Raw genomic sequence first — 23647 nt, 5'->3', positions numbered from 1 at the left:
GTACTTCCTCAAATGTAGGTTCCCATCACCTTCACCAAACCTTTTGTGACCACTCCATCTTCCCCTGTCCCTAGCACACATACCTAAATTTCACTGGGTGTCTTCCTCCTATAACTCATTAATAACATCTCCACACTATTAAGGTTGCTGATTTCTTTATTTTCTGAGTTGAAAGATAATTTGTTTAGTTACATCCAAGCTTCTGGTAACTTAAAAATTGTGAGTCCTAGTTTCCACATGTGTTAGAACCAGTCTTATTGTGACAGTGGAGCAAAATGAGGTGTGTAAGGTAGATTCTACATAAATGAACGATCCCTTCCTATTGCCCATTTGCCCCCATTTTCACCCAAATTAGAGTTCTTCATCTGCATATTTTTAAGACTTGGAAAAGTTCCTAGCAGGAATTTAGGATAATATTGATGAAGAAAAGGAAAAGGGAGGATTAAAGGAAGGAGGAAGACAAGGAAGAACAAAAGAGGGATAGGGAGAGAATTATAGCTTGGAGAGAGTAGGAAGTGGGAGAGTAACCCAAGCTCACACAGATGGAGCTGGATCCCCAGATTTCAGAATCCATTTTTCTCTCCTTCCAGAGGCCCTCTGTTGTTGTTTAAAGGGGAACAAGCATCCTCTCCTGTTGCTCAGATTCTGGTTTCAGGTTCTCACTCTTGCTTTTAAACACTGTTTTCTCAGATGTTTGAGGTTTGGGGAAGGAACAGTCCTTGAGTCAGGCATTTTGTACCTCATGAAGCCAATATTGAGATACAATCTATTTAAGTACTTACTACTGTCTCCTGTCTAGACTTATGTTCTGGGTCTTCTCTTATTTTATTATAATGATGTATTTACACCTATCTTACCCAATGTAAGGCTGCTCTAAAATGTTAGTTTTGGGATTTAACAAGTGTGTACTACTCATTTCTTTCCAATTTCCTTACAAGCTTCTGTTTTGTAATTATTTTCTGTTTAAGGGGAATAGTTAAAGGTTAAATCCCGTTTTCAGTTTTTGATATATGCATGGATTAGGACAAGATTTAAATTAAATGTAGGCTTACTTTCCCCTCCTAATACAATATTTTGTCTTTAAAACAAACAGCCACAGAAATGATACCTGAAATAAATAATAGTAATAATATTAATGTCCTCAGCAAATTTCCTTTGTAACCTAGGATTCTGTTTTGCTCATATTGTTTTAGGTATGTGCTTTCCATTTATGTTCTTGGTAAGCTAATAGATTTCTGAAGGGTATACTTGAATGAGAATATCTTAAAGTGTTATAGAGAAAAAAGACACTGTGAATCTCAGCATGTGCCATATATTGATCCAACTGGTTGAATTCATAAACTCGGGTAACTTCTCTCCAAAGCTCCGAGTATGTCTCATCATGATTATTGCTCACTCTTTTAAGTCTTTATTCTTATATCACATTCTAACTGTGTGTAAGTACTCACAGATAGCCTACTTATTAATCTGAGGTAGTAGAAGCTGGGGATTGTCAGACTGCAGAAATAGTTCCTCAGAGATCTGGGTAATTTTAATTAAACACGTTTTATAAATAAATAAATAGTAGAGTACATCATCCCTAATGACATAAAATGGGGCATAAAATTGTCCTTCAATATAAAGTGGTAAAACAAACACATTAAAAGGAGTTGAAGCTCAGGTCAGAACATGTATAATGAGAAAATGCCTAGAAATTCTAATGACCTTATGGTTTTTTTGGGTAACTTTTATCCAACTAACAAGAAGATTTACATATCATATCAAAGAGATGCCACATTAAGGATGATTAATGGAAAGAGACTTCTCATCTTTGGTCTCATTCTTATCAAACTTATTTCTTTTTAATGGATGACTTGGATGAAGATCCAGAAGCCAGGCTTGAAAAGATTATACTACACTGGAGGAATAACTACCACCACATTACAAGAAAAAATAATAATAAATACAATTATATGCCCTGGCATTAGGGAAATGTAAAGTATTGGATTCATGGTTAAAAAGAAAAAACAAACAAACAAACAATTGCAGGGCACCAGGGTGGCTCAGTTGGTTGAGTGGCTGACTCTTGATTTTGGCTCATGTCTTGATCTCACATTTCGTGAGATCGAGCCCTGCACTGTCAGCGCAGAGCCTGCTTGGGATTCTCTCTTTCCCTCTCTCTCTCTCTGCCCCTACCCGCCTTGCTCTGTGTGTGTGTGTGTGTGTGTGTGTGTGCGTATGTCTTTCAAAAAAATAAATACACTTGAAAAAAACTATTGCACACAATGTGTGAATGGAGGGTTAGAGAAAGGGTTTTGGTAGTTGGGGAGCTGTGTGCTTGGATAGAATTCAAACAGAATAAAATGAAATAAAAAGTCTATTTTGAGGTCCAAGAAAAGAAAACTATTTAAATAATAATAAAAACATAGTATTTGATGAAATAACTGCCTTCAAAAGACTGAGAGCCAATATCTCACCCTGAAGTCTATACTAAAATAGTAACAATACTGTTTTCAAGTCAAAATTTAAGAATATCATGAAAAATCAGCATGTATTCAAAACATGGTGACCAACATGGAGAACATGCCAAAAGAGCAAAGATATAATTAAAAGTAATGGAATGTTGAGACAAGGGCGAGAGAAAGATGCGAGCAGCTAAAATTAGTCTTAGAGCTACAGAGACTGGATAAAGAACAAATAGATATTATTAAGAAGATGCAGATCACTTACAAGACAATATTTTTAGAAAACTGATCTATTCAACAATGAAATGACCTGACTCAAAGAACACTGAGTTTCTTGTCACTTACAGTATCTGAGATCTATAATGAATGACCACTTGTCAGAGATACTGACATTGATAATTTCTACTTTGGGTGGGTAGTTAGGCAAGGTTATGTCCTGGGTCAGTTCCAACTCAAAATTTCTATGATTATTTCAAGTGAAAGTGAAAAATCTTTTAGATTTGATGAACTCACAATGACATGTGTAAGTATCATAGATAATAAATGCCTGCTAGCCAGCTGGGGCCAAGAATGAACTCTTCTTCTTTTTTTATTACACACAAAGACTGTTTAAAAATTTATTTGAGGAGCTGATAGTGGTTCATCCCCTCAGAGCAGTCATTCTTGAATTAATTTGATATTGTTAGAGGGGCTTATATGGAGGGGAATAACACACACACACACACACACACACACACACACATTCTTCTGGGAGTAATATAATAAACTACAGTATTTTTATCACTAGAATTTGTGGTACTAATAATAAGAACTTGCCTTTCTCATGCTAATCTAATAGCAGATATTCTTGTTTTATTTCAAATTCATATATGAACAAAATAATAGGGATTCACATGTATAAGTAGGTCTGAAATATGTCAAGCAATTCCATAAATCTAAGTCAGATTTTCTACATGACAAATAACCATTATCAATCTCACGCTAAGTGGATGTTTAAATTTTCAGAAATCAAAACAATTGAAAAATAAAATCAATCATCATAAAAATCAGAGCTATAGTTCATCAGTCATGAGGTGTCAGAAGGTCCCATATTTCCATAACTCCATTCAATCTGAAATAATCAGACAGTGAAAATAAGTTATAAAATACATAAATGTCACTTTCACTTCCCTAGTGTTTTGAACCTGGAAAAATTTAGATTCACAGAGACTCCACTCAGACATTTTATCTCAGTCTACCCCTGCATCACTAGTTTGCATCACTGCAAAAGGAGAGAAAAAAAATTGCTGAAGCAAGCTTCACAATCTGACCTATTTTGTAAGGATCCAATTAATCCAATGACCATGTTATGCTTTGGCTTATACTATCAAAATTAATACCCCTGTTTGAAAATGATTCATACACTGCATATGAATAAACCCAACATTTTCTTCTTCTCTTTTGTATTTGTATATAGACCTTGGTAACAAATCTGTACATTTTTTCATTAAAATTATAGTTCAGTAATTATGCACTCCCATCTTGGAATTTCATTCTATATAATCTGTCTCCTCCATCTACTTCTTGCCAATTTATGAATGAACAATTTTTACAGATTCAGGATCTCCATGTGAAGTTATTCTGTCTGTGGCTTACATTTTGGCTGTTGGCAAAGAGTACCAGAGACAGCTCAGTCTGATGCCAACTTTGGCAGGACTGAACTTAAGCAGTTTTCCAACATATTTGACTCTGATAGCCTCCTTTCCTCGGTTTATTTGTATTCTGAGAGAACACAATTATAGGCTACAGCAAAAGGGGAATTTAACTTTTTCTTTTACATGGTTCTTCATTTACCTTTGCATCAGTAAGAATTACTCCATGTCAAACAATAGCCCAAACATCAATCTTTTTCCTTGAATCACATATTAAAATACTTCTGAGTTACTGCTAGTCAACAATGACCTTCTGATCTTAGAGCTTGATCTACAGAAAATGCAGATAGATCTGCTTTGGATTGGCACAAAATGTACTGTTTGAAACATTGCCCAATAACTAGAGACAGAGGTACTAAAGCAGATGATGTGTAAGCAGGTGCTTTTCAGGCCTCAATGACAGCATTAGCAGCTCTGGTTGGAACCAATCTTTGTTTTGCCAGTTCCCCAACAGTGCACAGTGAAGCATATTCTTTTGCTTTCCAACACCAATGTGCTTGTGGAGACATGTTTTATATTTTATAAACCAGGATAAGTTTGAGATTCTTTACCCAGCTTTGTACAAACTGCTGAACACTTGTTCTGGTGCCCAGACCATGCCCATGCAGTTTGAGGAGTTGACTGTAACAACATCCCTGTTTTGCTGCTTGTAAAATAGAGCTCATAAGAGTTGTATTAATCTTCTGTTGCTGATATAACAAATTGCCACATATTTAGTGACTTAAAACAACAAAAAAATATCTTAAGTTCTGTAGGTTACAAGTCCAATTCACTTCTCACTAGGTTAAAATCAAGGTGTTGGTAAGGATGTGTTCCATTTGGGAGGTTCTTTGGAGGAATCCATTTCTTAACTTTTCCAGCTGTTAGAGGTAACCCACATTCCTTGACTGATGAGCCTGTTCCATCTTCAAAGCCAACAACTACCACCCAAGTTCTTTTCCATTTAACCCACCGAGATAATCCAAAATAATCCTCCTACCTGGCAATTAGCAACCTTTAGTCAAAAGTTTGGCTTTCCTTGTCATGTACTGAACATATTCCCTAGTCCCAGGGATCAAGACATGGACATCTTTGGAGGGCTATTATTCTGCCTACCACAGTTGTGGTTAACAATGTGTTTCTCTTATCCTGGGAAGAATTGCTTCATCTTTGATTGTGATTCTAATTTATTTACTACAATTAAATATATAATTGTAAAATACATATCATTTATTTATTTCATATTTTTAAGTGGAAATGCACCAGGAAAGTGGTCTATACTCTCCTTTTGGCTAACAGCTCATGGGGAGCAGAAGGGAAAAGCAGACAGTTTATGAAACTATGGTTCAATCCTTTCCTTTAACCAACATCTTAGACCTTTTGATTCTCAGGCAATAGAATGGAGCTTTCCAATTCATTCACCTTATTTTCCAAGAACTGTCATAGAGTTTCTGGCAACAGCTAAAATTTTTGGAAAACTAAAACCTTGGTGACTTTCAAAATAGTGTTGAATTAAAATATATTACAAACACAATAAAACATTTAGAAGCTATGCCCAATTCCAGGAAGTTTCTTTATTTCTATTTCATTTCATTTTATTTATTTTTTTTTTTACCTACAAAGACTTATTCCCTGTAGCAAATGGATATATATTAAGAGTAACTTTTTTCATGCTCTTAGTGCTTAAGGATCAATTTAAAAAATTACATATAAAACTGCATTTTTTCAAAAAGGATGAAATTTGAGTTTTTATACTGAAAGTAAAATATGTAAATGTTATTAGAGAAAAATGGCTTTTTTTTATGAGACTTATTGCCCAGAAGATAAGATTGAAAATTTCTTTCATTTTAGCATCAGTACTGGAAGGAACTGTGTGTTATTTGCTTTGAATATTTAAGGCTAAAACTGTTTTTTTTCCCTCTCACAATCAATTAGATAAATGCAATTTTTGAAATGAAACATTAGAAAAACATGAACATTTCTATAATTTCAAAAAGTTTTAACACCAAAATTTTCTTTCCTAGTCCATAATCGTAATGCTAATAATACTGATTCTTAAATCAAATCATATAAATGAATGATTAAGAATATAGGTAGGTAGATAGATTACTTAGATAGATATGGATATACACCTGTGTATACATATATACATAATTGGTACAGATAATTGAGTATCCTCTATTAATAGTATTACTACCAATGAACAATGTCTTTTTAAAATATTTTCATGTTTTGGAGCACTTAGGGACCACATTTCACTACATTTAATTCCATCTCTGAAATTTAATTTTACAGATATTTTTAGTTGAAAAAAATATTCACAAAACACATACATAAAAGTAACACTCTACAAGTACACAGCTTAACGACTTTTCACAAATTGAACACAGTTGGGTAGCCAGCATGCGGATCAAGAAGCAAGTACCCCAGAGTCTGTGTATAAAGTGGTTTCATCGCTGTTTCCACTCACAGAATAACTATCCTAACATCTAACACTATAGATTAATTTTTAATTTATTTGAGATGCATGTAAATGGAATCATGTAGTGTAATTTTTTTCTCACTTCTTTCATTCAACATGATATTTGTGAGACTCTTGTAGTTGTATGTTGTTCACTTTCACTTTTGTATAAAATTTCATTGTATGATTATACCACTTCACCTATTCACCCCAGTGAAGAGGATTGTTGGGTTATTTCCAGTTTGAGCTATGAAAAGAGTTTCACTATCTTTATAAGTGTCTTTTTCATGAAACACACACACATGCACAAAGCAATTTTTGGACATGTATCCAGAAGTATTAATTGCATTTCCTTGTGACTACTGAAGTTGAATAGATCTTAAGGTCTCTACTGGCCATTTGATATTCTGTTTGAGTTACTATGTAAATATTTTGTAATTTTTGCATTATTATTTTAATGGATTCTCAGGAGATTATTGCATAGATAATGTAACCATGGCCCAGGGATACAGTAGCATCTGGCTTCAGGGATCCCAATGAGACCAGGTTCCACCACTTGCTGCTGACAAAATCCAAAGGCAGAGAGACTAGTGGTGGTGAAACAAGAAAAGAAATTATTTCAGTGAGGCTAACCCTGGAAGACAGAAGACTAACATCACAGGACTGTTTCCAAAGTGCTGAAAATATTTCTAGGTTTAAAAAAGAAAAATGTGGGTCAAAGGTCTGGTGGGTATGTGCGGGTAGGCAGTAAAGGTCAAGTTGATCGTCTTGGGGTCAATCACAGAGGATGGTGTCAGGGCAGTTCCTACTGCAAAAGGAGGTAGTTTTGGTTCCCATTACAGGGTGATTTGCCTACTGAGATTTTGCCTGAGTTAAAAGATAAGTTAGAAAGAAGAATTTATGTCGCTGTCCAGTTTTCCCAGCACCATTTGCTGAAGAGACTGTCTTTTTTCCATTGGATATTCTTTCATGCTTTGTCAAAGATTAGTTGGCCATACATTTGTGGATCGATTTCTGGGTTCTCTATTCTGTTCCCTTGATCTATGTGTCTGTTTTTATGCCAATACCATATTGTGTTGATGATTACACCTTTGTAATACAGCTTAAGGTCCAGAATTATGATGACTCCTGCTTTGGTTTTCTTTTTTTTTTTTTTAAATTTTTTTTAATGTTTATTTATTTCTGAGATAGAGAACGACACAGCATGAATGGGGAAGGGTCAGAAAGAGAGGGAGACACAGAATCTGAAGCAGGCTCCAGGTTCTGAGCTGTTGGCACAGAGCCCGATACGGGGCTCGAACTCACAGACCGCGAAATCATGACCTGAGCTGAAGTCGGGCGCTTAACCAACTGAGCCACCCAGGTGCCCCTGGTTTTCTTTTTTTAACATCATTTTGGCTCTTTGGGGTCTTTTCTAAAATTTGCATAAAAATTTTAGAATTGTTTGTCCTAGCTCTGTGAATAATGCTGGTGTTATATTGATAAGGATTGCATTGAATATGTAGACTGCTTTGAGTAGTATTGACATTTTAACAATATTTCTTCTACCAATCCATGAGCATGATAAGTTTTTCCATTTCTTTGTGTCTTATTCAATCTCTTTCGTAAGCTTTCATTAGTTTTCGACATATATATCTTTTACCTCTTTGGTTAAGTTTATTCCTAGGTAGTTTATGGTTTTGGTGCAATTGTAAATGGGATCAATTCCTTGATTTCTCTTTCTACTGCTTCATTATTGGTGTATAGAAAAGTCACAGATTTCTGTATATTGATTTTATATCCTGCAACTTTGTTGAATTCATGTATCAGTTCTAGCAGTGTTTTGGAGTACTTGGGTTTTCCATGTAGAGTATCATGTAGTCTATGAAGAGTAAATGTTTGACTTCTTTGTTGCTGATTTTGAATGCCTTTTACTTCTTTTTGTTGTCTGATTGCTAAGGCTAGGACTTCTAACGCTCTGTTGAATAACAGTGATGAAAAGGAACATCACTGCTATGTTCTTGACCTTAGGAAGAAATCTCTCAGTTTTTCCTCATTGAGGATGGTATTAGCTGTGTGTTTTTTGTATATGGCCTTTATGATCTTCAGTTATATTCCTTCAATCCCTATTTTCTTGAGGGCTTTTATCAAGAAAGGATGCTATATTTTGTCAAATGCTTTTCTGCATCTATCGAGAGGGTCACATGGTTCTGATTCTTTTTTTAATTAATGTGATATATCACATTGGTTGATTTGTGGATATTGAACCAGCCCTGCAAACCAGGAATAACCCCCCCTTGACTGTGGTGAATAATTCTTTTAATGTATTGTTGGATTCAGTTTGCTAATATCTTGTTGAGAATTTTTGCATCCATGTTCATCAGGGAAATTGGTCTGTGGTTCTCCTTTTCAGTGGGGTCTTTGTCTGGTTTTGGAATCAGGGTAATGCTGGCAGTGCAGAAGAATGAACCTAGACCACTTTATTACACCATACATAAAAATAAACTCAAAATGGAGGAAAAGGCTACATGTGAGATACAGAATCATCAAAAACCTAGAGGAGAAAATAGGCAGCAACCTCTTTGAACTTGGCTGGAGAAATTTCTTACTAGACATATCTCCAGAGGCAAAGGAAACAAAACAAAAATGAACCTTGGGACCTCATCAAGATAAAAGCTTCTGCACAGTGAAGGAAACAATCAGCAATACTAAAGGCAACTGATGGAATGGGAGCAGATATTTGCAAATGACATACTGATAAAAGGTTAGTATCCAAAATCTATAAAAACTAATCAAACTCAACACACAAAAAACAAATAATCCAGTGAAGAAATGGGCAAAAGTCATGAATAGACACTTCTCCAGAGAAGAACCCAGATAGCTAACAGACACATGAAAAGATGTTCAACGTCACTTATCATCATGGAAATACAAATCAAAACCACAATGAGATACCATCTAGACCTGTCAGAATGGCTAACATTAACAACTCAGGCAACAACAGATGTTTGTGAGGATGTGGAGAAAGGGAACACTTTTGCACTGCTGGTGGGAATGCAAAGATGTGCAGCCATTCTGGAGAACACTATGGAGGTTCCTCAAAAAGTTAAAGAAGGAAATAACCTACGACCCAGCAGTTGCATTACTAGGTATTTATCCAAAGGATACAAAAATGCTGATTTGAAAGAACACATAAAACCCAGTGTTTTTTTGCAGCAGGATCAACAATAGCCGAATTATGGAAAGAGCCCAAATGTCCACTGACTGATGAATGAGTAAAGAAAATGGGTGCCCATTACGCATAATAATGGACTACTACTCGGTGATCAAAAAGAATGAAATCTTGCCATTTCCAACAATGTGAATGGAACTAGAATGTAGTATGCTAAGTGAAATAACTCAGAGAAAAACAAATGCCATATGATTTAACTCATATGTGGGATTTTAGAAACACAACAGATGAACATAAGGGAAGGGAAGGAAAATAAGATAAAAAAAAAAAAGAGAGGGAGGCAAACCATGACAGACGCTTAAATACAGAGAACAAACTGAGGGGTGCTGGAGGGGTGTTGTGTATAGGGATGGGCTGAATGGGTGATGGGCACTAAGGAGGGCACTTGCTGGGATGAGCACTGGGTGTTATATGTAAGTGATGAATCACTAAATTCTACCCCTGAACCAATTATTCCTCTATATGTTAACTAAATTGGATTTAATAAAATTTAAAAGTTAAAAAAAAGGAATAATTTAATCAGTTGGAAAGTACAGACTGACATCAAAATGGAGGTAGTTGAATTCCACTTTCAATAACAACTTATTATGTTCCAATATGTATTAAAATAAAATAATGTTATTAATATAATTTATTACATTCATTACTGTCAAGATAATTTTAGAAACTTAGAACATTTTGTTTAATTAGTCTTTTTCTATGTTTTGCATTATTTTCTTCATGCACTTTAAGTTTCCCTATTTCAAAAGTCAGTTCTGAGAGAAGTAGATGACTGTCTTCTGAGTTGCCACAGAACACGGTATCATTCAGATGTAGCTTTACCATACTCTGTTGATATCTTCAGGTTACTCATTTTGCCTTCCTCACTCAATTAAAGATGAATACAGTAGCACAGGGATTAAGTGTGCTGCTTTGACTCCTAATAGCCAAGTTCAAATCCTGGGTTTGCTGTTTACAAACTTGTTGACCTTGGACATGCTATTAACCTCACTTTTAACACCTATAAAAATGGGAAATTATTGACTCTTGCCTTATAGGTCTATTATGACTATTAAGTGAATTAAAGTTACAAAGTCTTTAGAACTCTGCCTTAGTAAGCTCAGTAAACAGTAGCTATTATTACCTATGCCTTGTGGTAGAGATCTGTCCAGACAATAATATGTTACCTTTATGTTACTATCATTATAGGTCAATAAATCTTAATTTTACTAATACTTGTGGAGATTTTTTTCTTTGTTTTATTTTTGTTGTTGTTGTTTATTTTTGTTTTTTATCTTAGCCATCAAGTACTCCATTACCTAGTTATATCCTTTACATTCCAGTTGAAATTTCTGCATCCTAAAAAAGTATTTTGACCTTTCTCTCTGTTATCATTTCCAAGTACACAGAGAATAGTAACTCATTTCCTTTGATTCCCTTTGTTTCTCTAAATTTTGATTTTTTGGAATCTCCTGCACCAGTGAGTATGATAGATGTCAAAGAGTCTTCTTCTATGCTTTCTGTTGTCAAAGTGACGGTTTCCTTTCATCAATCTGCTTCTCTACTCACGTGCTAATAACCTTATTTGAAAGTACTAAACACATAGTTCACTAACTGTAAGGGAGACATTTGCCTTAAAGTAGCATGAATCTTGTTAAAGTAAAAGGTGATCAGGATTGGGATCCTAAACAAAGCTGATTAACTAGATTAGTGAGGATCAAATCTGTGTCAGGAAGTCAGGAAAAAATGAATTCCAGGATAGTCAATATGAAATACGTTTGAAATTTAGAATAACGATGTATTTGATTTGGAAGGTTGGACCTGGGAATGATTTTCCCTAACAAATGTTATGAATACCAATATGATTTATATACATCTTTTATTCAGAAAATGTAGAAGACTTCTGTTTCTGAAGATTCAAGATTTGTGTGCCCTGCAGCTATTTTCCAGAAAAGTCTCACTGTTTAGTAGAATAGATACAGCTAGCTTAACTTTTAAATAAATGAGAAAAAAATGAATTTAATTTCAAAATACTTTAAGTATTTATGATTGTACTATAAGGGTGTTAGAGTAGACAATGACCAAGCACAGGCTTGTCAAAGAATCTTGTATAGGATTTTCCAATTTCCATTTTTATTCCTTCATTACTTACATGCATAAAAATATAGGTTTCTTGTCAATGACAATTTTACAGATAATTCACTTATTTGCTTGAAAGCTCCTTGCTTGTTTCCCCTGAGAAGACTAATAATAGACCTCATTATTCTTAAAAGAATCGATTAAACATAATATAGTTACTGATAAAAAAATTCCTCTTATGCAGAAGCATTTAGCTAGAAATAGAAAATCATATTTTCTGTCATGTTTCAATGATCATAAGTTCATGTAACTAGATTGAGTTACCCTCTCATTCCAATAGAAAATGATTAGTAATTCTTTTCCATAAGGAATACTATAATATTAAATATGTTTATATAAAGAATTGGTTTTGGGGTGTCTGGGTGGCTCAGTTGGTTGAGCAGCCAAATATTGATGTCACTTCAGGTCATGATCCCAGAGTGGTGGGATCCAGCCCCTCATCAGGCTCCGCACTAAACATGGAGCCTGCTTGAGTTTCTATCTCTCTCCTTCCACCCTTCTCCCTGCACTACATCTCTCTAATTTAAAAAAAAAAAAAGTTAGAAAAAAAGAATTGGTTTAAAGATTTAAGATAGTACTGACAATAAGTTTTAACATACCTCTGTGTACAAGATGTAGCTATATGTTATTGAAGTTAACTGCCCAATTACCATAGTAAAAATGACACTTGTATATCGTCTTCTTCAAGGTTGTCAACAATAGATGTATGCTTACTACATCAAGTTGACTATCCTTAAAACATTGGAAACTCTTTTATTATAATTTTACAAGCAGTTTTGTTAGTTTTATGAGACCAAAAAGAAAAATCATTCCCCTTATTTTATAAGCATACATTTTCTTTTTTCCAAAAACTCATTATGTACTCATGAAATATTCCTACCCTACTCCAAATTATCTCTGCATCATGCTCATAACCTCAGCACAAAGTTCAATAGAGGTTTATTGGATATGTTGGCTTTAATCATTGAGAGCTGTAATGATGAAATTTCACTAGTTTTTGTAAATATTCTCAGAGGCCAGCTAAATCTCAGTCTGTCCTGAGACCATCCAGTTTCCAGATGGTCTTACAATAGAATCTCTTTCTTTTGCCTTGAAAAAACATATAAGTTTTAAAAGCCAGAGTTCTTGGTAGTGTTGCACATCTACAAAATACACGCACAGGGTAATTACTTCTTGGCTATGGTAACTAATATGTAAATATTTTAGAAAATAGTAAACTAACTTTAAAAGTTTTGCAAGTGCCATTTGCCTGCATTAGGAATGTTTAAACAATAAATTTGATGAAAACTGTTAAAAAAGAAATCTGGGACGGCAAATGTCATTTCTAATCAATATGTTTTATGGTAATTTTATTCTATTTTTTTGTATTTTTAAAAACAATATTTCAAAATGTACATGTGTATAGATATAAACTTCTTTGACACTTGAAATATCCCTATTTTTCTTAAATGACCAGCTTTATAAGTCATTTATTATTATTCTATTTTGAATACTTGTTTCTAATGAGATGAAATGCCAGTTTCAGGCTTAGTTTTGTGGACAATTAGACACACCAAAAAATCACCACCACAGAATCATTGTTTAGTGAGAGGCCTTAAGCATGGAAATTGCTAAAATAAACTTTTCTAACCACAATGGTAAATGGTTTATTCACAGTGGTAATGGAACTATTTGAGCCACTTAAAGAAAACAAATTATGTAGTTGCATTACTGTCATTGCAGAACACCACTGTTTTGTTTTGTTTTATTTTATTTTTTTATTATTTTGTTTTGTTTTATTTTATTTTATTATTTTATTATTTTTAAAATTTATTTATTGTTTAATTTACATCCTAGTTAGTTAGCATATGGTGCAACAGTGATTTCAGGAGTAGATTCTTTAATGCCCCTTACCCACTTAGATGATCCCCTGTCCCACAACCCCTCAAGCTACCCTCTGTTTGTTCTCTATATTTAAGATAGCACTTATACTCATTTTAATGATGAGAATATTTGAGATTCTTCAATATGGCCTCCAACTTAAAAGAGTGTCATCTAGGTCAAAAAGTCATGTTAAGTAACTAATCATCCTCAAGATTAATTTTTATCATTAATAAGGTATTTGAGAAGAGATAAATTAATGTGAAGTATACTTTTCATGACAGTATTAACTAAAAAAGCCAAATTTTAGTTTACATTAAGTGTGGATACATCAAACATTGGAAAGGGAGTAGACTGTCCAAAAAATGAAATTCTTAAGATGATGGGCCTGGGATGGGAAAAAATACAAATTCTTATGAAAAACTATATAAAATTTTAAAAAACACACAAAGAAATAATTTATTTTTCTCTTTGGATTTTTTTGTTTTCTTTCCTAGTTTCGGCAGTCTGAGTTCCATATAGTTTTAGTAACCAGGCATAATCATTCTTAACTACACACACACATACAAACACACATTTGTGCCTCTATGTATGTATGCATCACTTTCTGTTCTCATGCCACTTATATTTTTGTCTATATTTTCATATTAAATGATTGTTTTATAAGAATAAATTGTAGAAATTACAGTAGGAACTGTAGAATGCTTAATAATTAAAACAATTTTTTTTGGCAGAGGGGAGGGCGGAGGGAAGGAGAAAGAATCATAAGCAGTTTCCACACCTGGTGCAGACCCCATGACAGCACTCAGTTCCATGACCCTGGGATCGAGAGCTGAAATGAAATCAAGAGTGAGATACTCAACTGACTGAGCCACCAGGCACACTGAAATTGTAATAATTTTAATTAACTGTATATCATGGAATATCTTGTATAGCACATCCTGAGGGTTGTTTAGTAAAAGATTAAAATTTTATTAAGAAAGCAAGATAAAAAAACTTAGAAGCTTTGATTATCATACACTGAGGACAGCTGTGGTATTCAAAGCTAATGGTTGGAGAACAATCACCTACTGCAAAATTGACAGTACAGATTGACCATGAAAGTACCATTAGAGTGGAAAACACACACACACACACACACACACACACACACACACACATCTTTATCTATTCAGGAAAATAGACATTGAGTGTTTTGTGTGAAAATATCTGTTTTTCTACGATGTAATTTAAATGTTTCTTTCCTCTCCCCCTACAACTAGAGCTGCAATACTTCAAAACATTTTTTAATTAATTAATTAATTAATTTTTAAAATTGTATTTATTTATTTATCTATTTAAATTTTTTTTTTAATGTTTCTATTTATTTTTGAGACAGAGAGAGACAGAGCATGAGCGGGGAAAAGACAGAGAGTGAGGGAAACACAGAATCTGAAGTAGGCTTCAGGCTCTGAGCCGTCAGTACAGAGCCCGATGCGGGGCTCGAACTCACAGACTGGAGATCATGACCTGAGCTGAGGTCAGATGCTTAACCAATTGAGCCACCCAGGCACCCCCTAATTTTATTTTTTTAAATTTACATCCAAATTTGTTGGCATATTGTGCAACAATGATTTTAGGAGTAGTTTCCTTAATGCCCCTTACCCATTTAGCACATCCCCCCTCCCAGACCCCCTCCAGTAACCCTCTGTCCTTCATATTTATGAGTCTCTTATGTTTTATCCCCCTCCCTGTTTTTATATTATTTTTGTTTCCCTTCCCTTACGTTCATCTGTTTTGTCTCTTAAAGTCCTCATATGAGTGAAGACATATGGTATTTGTCTTCTTTGACTGACTAATTTCACTTGACATAATACCTACCAGTTCCATCCACAGAGTTACAAATGGCAAGATTTCATTCTTTTTGAATGCTGAATAATACTCCATTGTATATATATACCACATCATCTTTATTCATTCATCCATCGATGGACATTTGGGCTTTTTCCATACTTTGGCTATTGTTGATAGTGCTGCTATACACATGGGGGTGCATGTGTCCCTTCGAAACAGCACACCTGTATGCCGTGGAGAAATGCCTAGTAGTTCAATTGGTGGGTCATAGGGTAGTTCTATTTTTAGTTTTTTGAGGAACCTCCATACTGTTTTCCAGAGTGGCTGCACCAGCTTGCATTCCTACCAGCAGTGCAAACGAGATCCTCTTTCTCCGTAACCTCGCCAACATCTGTTGTTGCCCGAGTTGTTAATGTTAGCCATTTTGACAGGTGTGAGGTGGTATCTCATTGTTGTTTTGATTTGGATTTCCCTGATGATGAGTGAAGTTGAGGATTTTTTCACGTGTCAATTGGCCATCTGGATGTCTTCTTTGGGGAAGTGTTTATTCATGTCTTTTGCCCATTTCTTCACTAGATTATTTGATTTTGGGTGTTGAGTTTGATAAGTTCTTTGTAGATTTTGGATACTAACCCTTTATATGATATGTCATTTGAAAATATCTTCTCCCATTCTGTCCGTTGCCTTTTAGTTTTGCTGATTGTTTCCTTCGCTGTGCAGAAGCTTTTTATTTTGATGAGGTCCCAGGGTTCATTTTTGCTTTTGTTTCCCTTGCCTCTGGCGATGTGTTGAGTAAGAAGTTGCTGCGTCCAAGATCAAAGAGGTTTTTGCCTGCTTTCTCCTCGAGGATTTTGATGGCTTCCTGTCTTACATTGTGGTTGTTCATTCATTTTGAGTTTATTTTTGTGTATGGTATAAGAAAGTGGTCCAGGTTCATTCTTCTGCATGTTGCTGTCCACTTTTCCCAGCACCACTTGCTGAAGAGGCTGTCCTTATTCCATTGGATATTCTTTCCTGCTTTGTCAAAGATTAGTTGGCCATACGTTTGTGGGTCCATTTCTGGGATCTCTATTCTGTCTCATTGATCTGAGTGTCTGTTCTTGTGCCAGTCCCATACTGTCTTGATGATTAAAGCTTTGTAGTATAGCTTGAAGTCTGGGATTGTGACGCCTCCTGCTTTGGTTTTCTTTTTCAAAATTGTTTTGGCTATTCGGGGTCTTTTCTGGTTCCATACAAATTTTAGGATTATTTGTTCTACCTCTGTGAAGAATGCTGGTGTTATTTTGGTAGGGATACCATTGAATACATAGATTGCTTTGGTAGTATCGACATTTTAACAATATTTGTTTCTTCCTATCCAGGGGTATGCAATCTTTTTCCATTTTTTGTCTTCTTCAATTTCTTTCATAAGCTTTCTATAGTTTTCAGCATACAGATTTTTCACCTCTTTGGTTAGATTTATACCTAGGTATTTTATGGTTTTTTGTGCAACTGTAAATGGGATCTACTCCTTGTTTTTTCTCTGTTGCTTCATTGTTGGTGTATAGGAATGCAACTGATATTTGTGCATTGATTTTATATCCTGAAACTTTACTGAATTCATGAATCAATTCTACCAGTTTTCTGGTGGAATCTTTTGGGGTTTCCATATAGAGTATCATGTCATCTGCGAAGAGTGAAAGTTTGACCTCCTCCTGGCCAATTTGGATGCATTTTATTTCTTTGTGTTTTCTGATTGCAGAGGCTAAGACTTCCAATATTATGTTGAATAACAGTGGCGAGAGTGGACATCCCTGTCTGGTTTCTGACCTTAGGGGGAAGCTCTCAGTTTTTCCCCACTGAGGATGATACTTCATCATTGGGTCGTTCATATATGGCTTTTATGATCTCGGGGTATGATCCTTCTATCCCTACTTTCTTGAAGGTTTTTATCAAGAAAGTGTGCTGAATTTTGTCAAATGCCTTCTCTGCATCTATTGAGAGGATCATATGGTTCTTGTCCTTTCTTTTATTGATGTGATGAATCACGTTAATTGTTTTGTGGATATTGAACCAGCCCTGTATCCCAGGTATAAATCCCACTTGGTCATGGTGAATAATTTTTTTAATGTATTGTTGGAGTTGGTTGGCTAATATCTTGTTGAGGATTTTTGCATCCATGTTCATCATGGAAATTGGTCTATAGTTCTTTTTACTGGGGTCTCTGGCTTTGGAATCAAGGTAATGCTGGCTTCATAGAAACAGTTTGGAAGTTTTCCTTCCATTTCCATTTTTTGGAACAGCTTCAAGAGAATAGGTGTTAACTCTTCCTTGAATGTTTGTTTGAATCCCCTGGAAAGCCATGTGGCCCTGGACTCTTGTTTTTTGGGAGATTTTTGATTACTAATTCGATTTCCTTACTGGTTATGAGTCTGTTCAAATTTTCTATTTCTTCCTGTTTTAGTTTTGGTAGTGTATATGTTTCTAGGAATTTGTCCATTTCTTCCAGATTACCCATTTTATTGGCATGTAATTGCTCATAGTATTCTCTTATTATTATTTTTATTTCTGCTGTGTTGGTTGTGATCTCTCCTCTTTCATTCTTGATTTTATTATTTGGGTCCTTTCCTTTTTCTTTTTTATCAAACTGGCTAGTGGTTTGTCAATTTTGCTAATTCTTTCAAATAACCAGATTCTGGTTTCATTGATCTGTTCTACTGTTTTTTGGGTTTTGATAGCATTGATTTCTGCTCTAATCTTTGTGAATCCTGTCCTCTTCTGGTTTTTGGGTTTTATTTGCTGTTCTTTTTCAGCTCCTTAAGGCATAAGGTTAGGTTGTGTATCTGAGGACTTTCTTCCTTCTTTAGGAAGGCCTGGATTGCTATATATTTTCCTCTTATGACTGCCTTTGCTGTGTCCGAGGGTTTGGGTTGAGGTGTCATCATTTTCATTGACTTCCATATACTTTTTAATTTCTTCTTTAACTGTTTGGATAGCCCATTCATTCTTTAATAGGATGTTCTTCATTCTCCAAGTATTTGTTACCTTTCTAAATTTTTTCTTGTGGTTGATTTCGAGTTTCATAGTGTTGTGGTCTGAAAATATGCATGGTATATTCTCGATCTTTTTGTACCTAGGGCTGATTTGTGTCCCAGTACATGGTCTATTCTGGAGAATGTTCCATGTGCACTGGAGAAGAATGTATATTCTGCTGCTTTAGGGTGAAATGTTCTGAATATATCCGTTAAAAGTCCATTTGGTCCAGTGTGTCATTCAAAGCCATTGTTTGCTTGTTGATTTTTTAATTAGATGATCTGTACATTGCTGTGACATTGTGTCCATTGCTGTGGGGTGTTGAAGTCACCTACTATTATGGTATTACTATCAATGAGTTTCTTTATGTTTGTGATTAATTGATTTATATATTTGGGTTTTCCTACATTTGGTGCATAAATGTTTACAATTATTAGGTATTCTTGGTGTATAGACCCCTTAATCACAATGTAATGCCCTTCATCATCTCTTGATACAGTCTTTATTTTAAAGTCTAGATTGTCTGATAGAAGTATGGCTACACCAGCTTTCTTTTGTTGACCATTAGCATGACAGATGGTTCTCCATCCCCTTACTTTCAATCTGAAGGTGTCTTTATGTCTAAAGTGGCTCTCTTGTAAACAGCAGATAGATGGATCTTGCTTTCTTATCCATTCTGTTACCCTATGTTTTTTGATTGGAGCATTGAGTCCATTGACGTTTACAGTGAGTACTGAAAGACATGAATTTATTGCCATTATGTTGCTTGTAGAGTTGGAGTTTCTGGTGGTGTTTTCTGGTCCTTTCTAATCTTTGTTGCTTTGGTATTTATTTATTTACTTATTTATTTATTTATTTATTTATATTTTCATCTTTTCTCCCCTCAGAGAGTCCCCCTTAAAATTTCTTGCAGAGCTGGTTTAGTGGCCACAAACTACTTCAGTTTTTGTTTCTATGGGAAACTTTTTATCTCTTCTTCTATTTTAACTGACAGCCTTGCTGGGTAGAGAATTCTTGGCTGCATATTTTTCTGACTCAGCACATTGAATATATCCTGCCACTCCTTTCTGGGCTGCCAAGTTTCTGTGGATAGGTCTGCTGCAAACCTGATCTGTCTTCCTTTGTAGGTTAGAGACTTTTTTCCCTTGCTGCTTTCATGGTTCTCTCCTTGCCTGGGTATTTTGTGAATTTGACTATGATATGCCTTGTTAATGGTCGGTTTTTGTTGAATCTAATGGGAGTCCTCTGTGCTTCCTGGATTTTGATGTCTGTGTCTTTCACCAGGTTAGGAAAGTTTTCCACTATGATTTGCTCACATAACCCTTCTACCCCTATTTCTCTCTCTTCCTCTTCTGGGACCTTTATGATTCTGATGTTGTTCCTTTTTAATGAGTTACTGATTTCTCTAATTCTTTTTTTTTTTAATTTTTTTTTAACGTTTATTTATTTTTGAGACAGAGAGAGACAGAGCACGAACAGGGGAGGGGCAGAGAGAGAGAGGGAGACACAGAATCCGAAACAGGCTCCGGGCTCTGAGCTGTCAGCACAGAACCCGACGCGGGGCTTGAACTCACGGACCGCGAGATCGTGACCTGAGCCGAAGTCCGCCGCTTAACCAACTGAGCCACCCAGGCGCCCCAACTGATTTCTCTAATTCTTAAATCATGCTCTTTTGCCTTAATCTCCCTTTTTTTTTCTGCTTCATTATTCTCCATAAGTTTATCCTCTACATCACTGATTCTCCGTTCTCCCTCATCCATCCTCACCACCACGGCATCCATTCTTGATTGCCGCTCAGTTATAGCATTTATTTCATTCTATTTTTTACTTCTATTATCTCTGAAGAAAAGGATTCTAATCTATTTTTGACTCCAGCTAGTATTCTTACTGTCGTGATTCTAAATTCTGGTTCAGCATCTTGCTTTTATCTGTGTTTGTTAAGTCCGTGGCTGTCGTTTCTTTCTGCTCTTTATTTTGGGTGAATTCCTTCATTTCATCATTTTGAAGGCAGAAAAGAAATTAATGAGTAGAAAAATTAAAATTAAAAAATTATAATTAAAAAATTAAACTCACACACACAAAATTGAATAAATGATGCTAGATCCTAGATGTGTTTTGGTCTGGGGGTTAAAAGTGGCCTGATAGATTAAAAAAAAAAGGGGGGAAAGAAGAAAAAAAATCATTTGAAAATTTGAAAAAATGAATACAATGAAGTAGACTAAAATGAAATGATGAAGTGAACTAGAATTTGAAAAAAAAATTACAGAAAAGTAAAAAATATAGTAAAAAATAAAGAAATTATTTTTAATAAAAATTGAAAATAAAAATGAATTTTTTCTCTTCTCAAGAAAAAGAAAAGAAATGAAAAAAAGAAGAAAGAAACAATATTGAATAGATGGACCTGCTAACAAACTGAAATACGACTGAAATTACTTCGTTTTTCCCCTAGAAGTCAGAATATGAAGCACTTTATTGTCCATAATTAGGTGGTGACACTTGAAGAGCAAGGTTGGCCCAGTTGGGCGGGGCTTATTGTAATGGCACCATTCTCCACTAGACGGCAGTGCTAGTCTACTGGGGGCAGATTGTTTGGCGCTAGTAGGTGCATATACGCATGCATGGGATCGGTGAAATGGCATCACCCAGATACCCAGTCTCCAGTATCGGAATTCTGTTCTCCCCAGTCAGCCATCACGCATCCATCCTTTGTCTTCAGCTTTCATCCACTCCCTGCTTTTACACTGTCCGTAACTGAGCCCCAGGTAGTACCTCTCTCCTGAGTTTTGTCTCAGATGTGGCTGTTTTCCCCGGGCCCTTACTTCTGAGGGACTGTGGCTTTGACCCTTTCCACCCCTCTGAGGGAGGGTCTCACCAAGCTATGGCTAAATATGGGCTGCAACCAGGAAAGTTAGCATTATTTTGTTGCTGCCGATTCCTAGAGACTGTGGTCAGATGCCAGCCTGCCCCAGAAGAAATTCGCAAGATGGTGTAGCAGCAGCATTTCAGGGATCATCGAAAATCTCAACACCCATCTGGCACCAGGCTTCACCTTTAATGACCTTTTTCCAGCGTCAGTGAATGTGGCCGCTCTCTGGTGTCTGCTGGGCCCAGGTTGCCTCACAGCCTCTACCAAATGTCCTTCCAGCAATGGAACTGCTTTTCCCTGTGTGGCCTCAGAACCTCCCAGACCCTACTCTGTTGCTGGGGATTCACCTTTCCCATCAGAGCACCGCCAGGTATGGAGCTGCGGAGTTGCAGCCTTTGCACTCCCCTTGTTTACAGTTTTAATGGAAGTTAAACCCTCTCCTCTCTCCTTTCTCCCTTTTTAGTTTAGGCCCTGCAGCTGTTTCCAATTTTCCACTTTCTCTCCAGCTGCTTTTGGGGAGGGGTGCTTTTCCCATATTCTCCCTCCTGCCCCTAGTCTCTGTCCTCTTTCCGCTCACAAAAGCAGTTATAGTAAGGGGTGACCATCTGCAGACCAGGAAGACAGTACTCACGAGTACCCAAAGTCACAAGAGCGATGAGAAAAATACATCTCTGTTGAAGTCACTTGATCTGTGTTATTTTGTTATGGCAGACCTAGCAGATGAATTTACTCGGTTTTACTGTTACATAGGCATTCTCATTTAATCCAGTAATCTTGGTATTCTCATAGGCATTCTCATTTAATCCAGCATCCTTGATATCTCTGAGGATATCAAGCAGGCACAGAATTAATTCAAATTTGGGATTCATTGAAAGTGTTTTTAAAACTTATTCTTCTTAGGGGTACCTGGGTGACTCAGTTAAGCATTCATTCAGCTCTGGATTTTGGCTCAGGTCATGGTCTCTTGGTTCATGAGATTGAAACCTGCATCAGGTTCTGCACTGACAGTACAGAACCTGCTTGGGATTCTCTCTCTCCCCCCTCTCCACCTCTCCCCCCCTCTCTCCGTCTCTCTCCACTTCTCTCCGCCTTTCTCCCACTCTCTCTTTCTCTCTGTCTACCCTCCTCTCAAAATAATTAAATAAACTTTAAAAAAATAAATAAAACTTATCCCTAAATATTTCCTGAAAGTATAGAATATGGAAACAAAATTACAAGTAACACTTGAAAAGTTAAATATTGAGCATATTAAAACTGATCAGTCTCAAACAATTTATTTGTAAAATTAAGGTATTAGATTGTACATCCCTTAATTCTGCAGTTAGTCTGACCATTTCATAATCCTGTTTTTTAAAAGTATATTTGGTAGTTCCTTTAAATGGCAATCATTTTAGTTTATGAAACTGAAGACTATTGTCCTTTGTTGTGGAATTAGTCAATTTTAAATGCAAAAGGAAAGGCTGTATAGGTGACCTGAGAATAATTAGCATCAATGCGAAAGTTATATAGAGTTGTAAAATAATGATCTAAAAAAGACAAGACAAAAAGGAGGTCAAAGACAAAAAAAATTACTCTGGGGTAATGCCTAAAGCCAGCCACTGAATTATGTATCTGGATTTCAGACTCCATCATAGAATAAAATCTCAGACTCATGCTCTTAGGTATAACTTTTTTCCTATTAACGTTACGATCTAACTGTTATATAAAATGTGAATATACAACACATACAATATATTGTGGTATTTAGGAAGATCTATAATGATGAGCTTCAATTTGGGCTTGTAGGTGCATCATTAAAAGTCATCGTCCTTATGTGACAAATTAATAATAAAAAAATAGCATTTAAATGCCTAGAACAATATTTTACTCCGATGACCTTAGAGTCATAGTTGGAATTGATACACATGATTCCACACTAAGAACTTGTATTAATAGCAATCTTTAAAAACAACACATTATAAAAACGATTAGAAACCAATCAAAGATATCTTTCTTCTTAATGGTAAGCAATGATTTTATGACATCTCAGATCAATTTTTTGTTCCAGTTGTTCCAGCCCAGTTGTTAGTAGAACACATGTGATAATTACTCCATGAGCTCTATGAGTTTACAAGTTAATGCAAGAGTAAACACACACACACACACACACACACACACACACACACACGGAGT

General features: G+C 35.6%; 1 pseudogene; it reads right to left on the bottom strand.

The window, feature by feature from the left end:
• LOC131516637 (large ribosomal subunit protein eL29-like) overlaps window positions 1-22344 on the bottom strand; it is a 40495-nt pseudogene extending 18151 nt beyond the window's left edge.
• Window positions 22345-23647: the final 1303 nt, after the last annotated feature.

This window comes from Neofelis nebulosa, chromosome 1 (genome assembly GCF_028018385.1).
Source record: "Neofelis nebulosa isolate mNeoNeb1 chromosome 1, mNeoNeb1.pri, whole genome shotgun sequence".
Classification (NCBI taxonomy): Eukaryota; Metazoa; Chordata; class Mammalia; order Carnivora; family Felidae; genus Neofelis; species Neofelis nebulosa.
The sequence above is the reverse complement of the archived record's forward strand: the minus strand, read 5'-3'. Positions and strand labels throughout refer to the sequence as shown.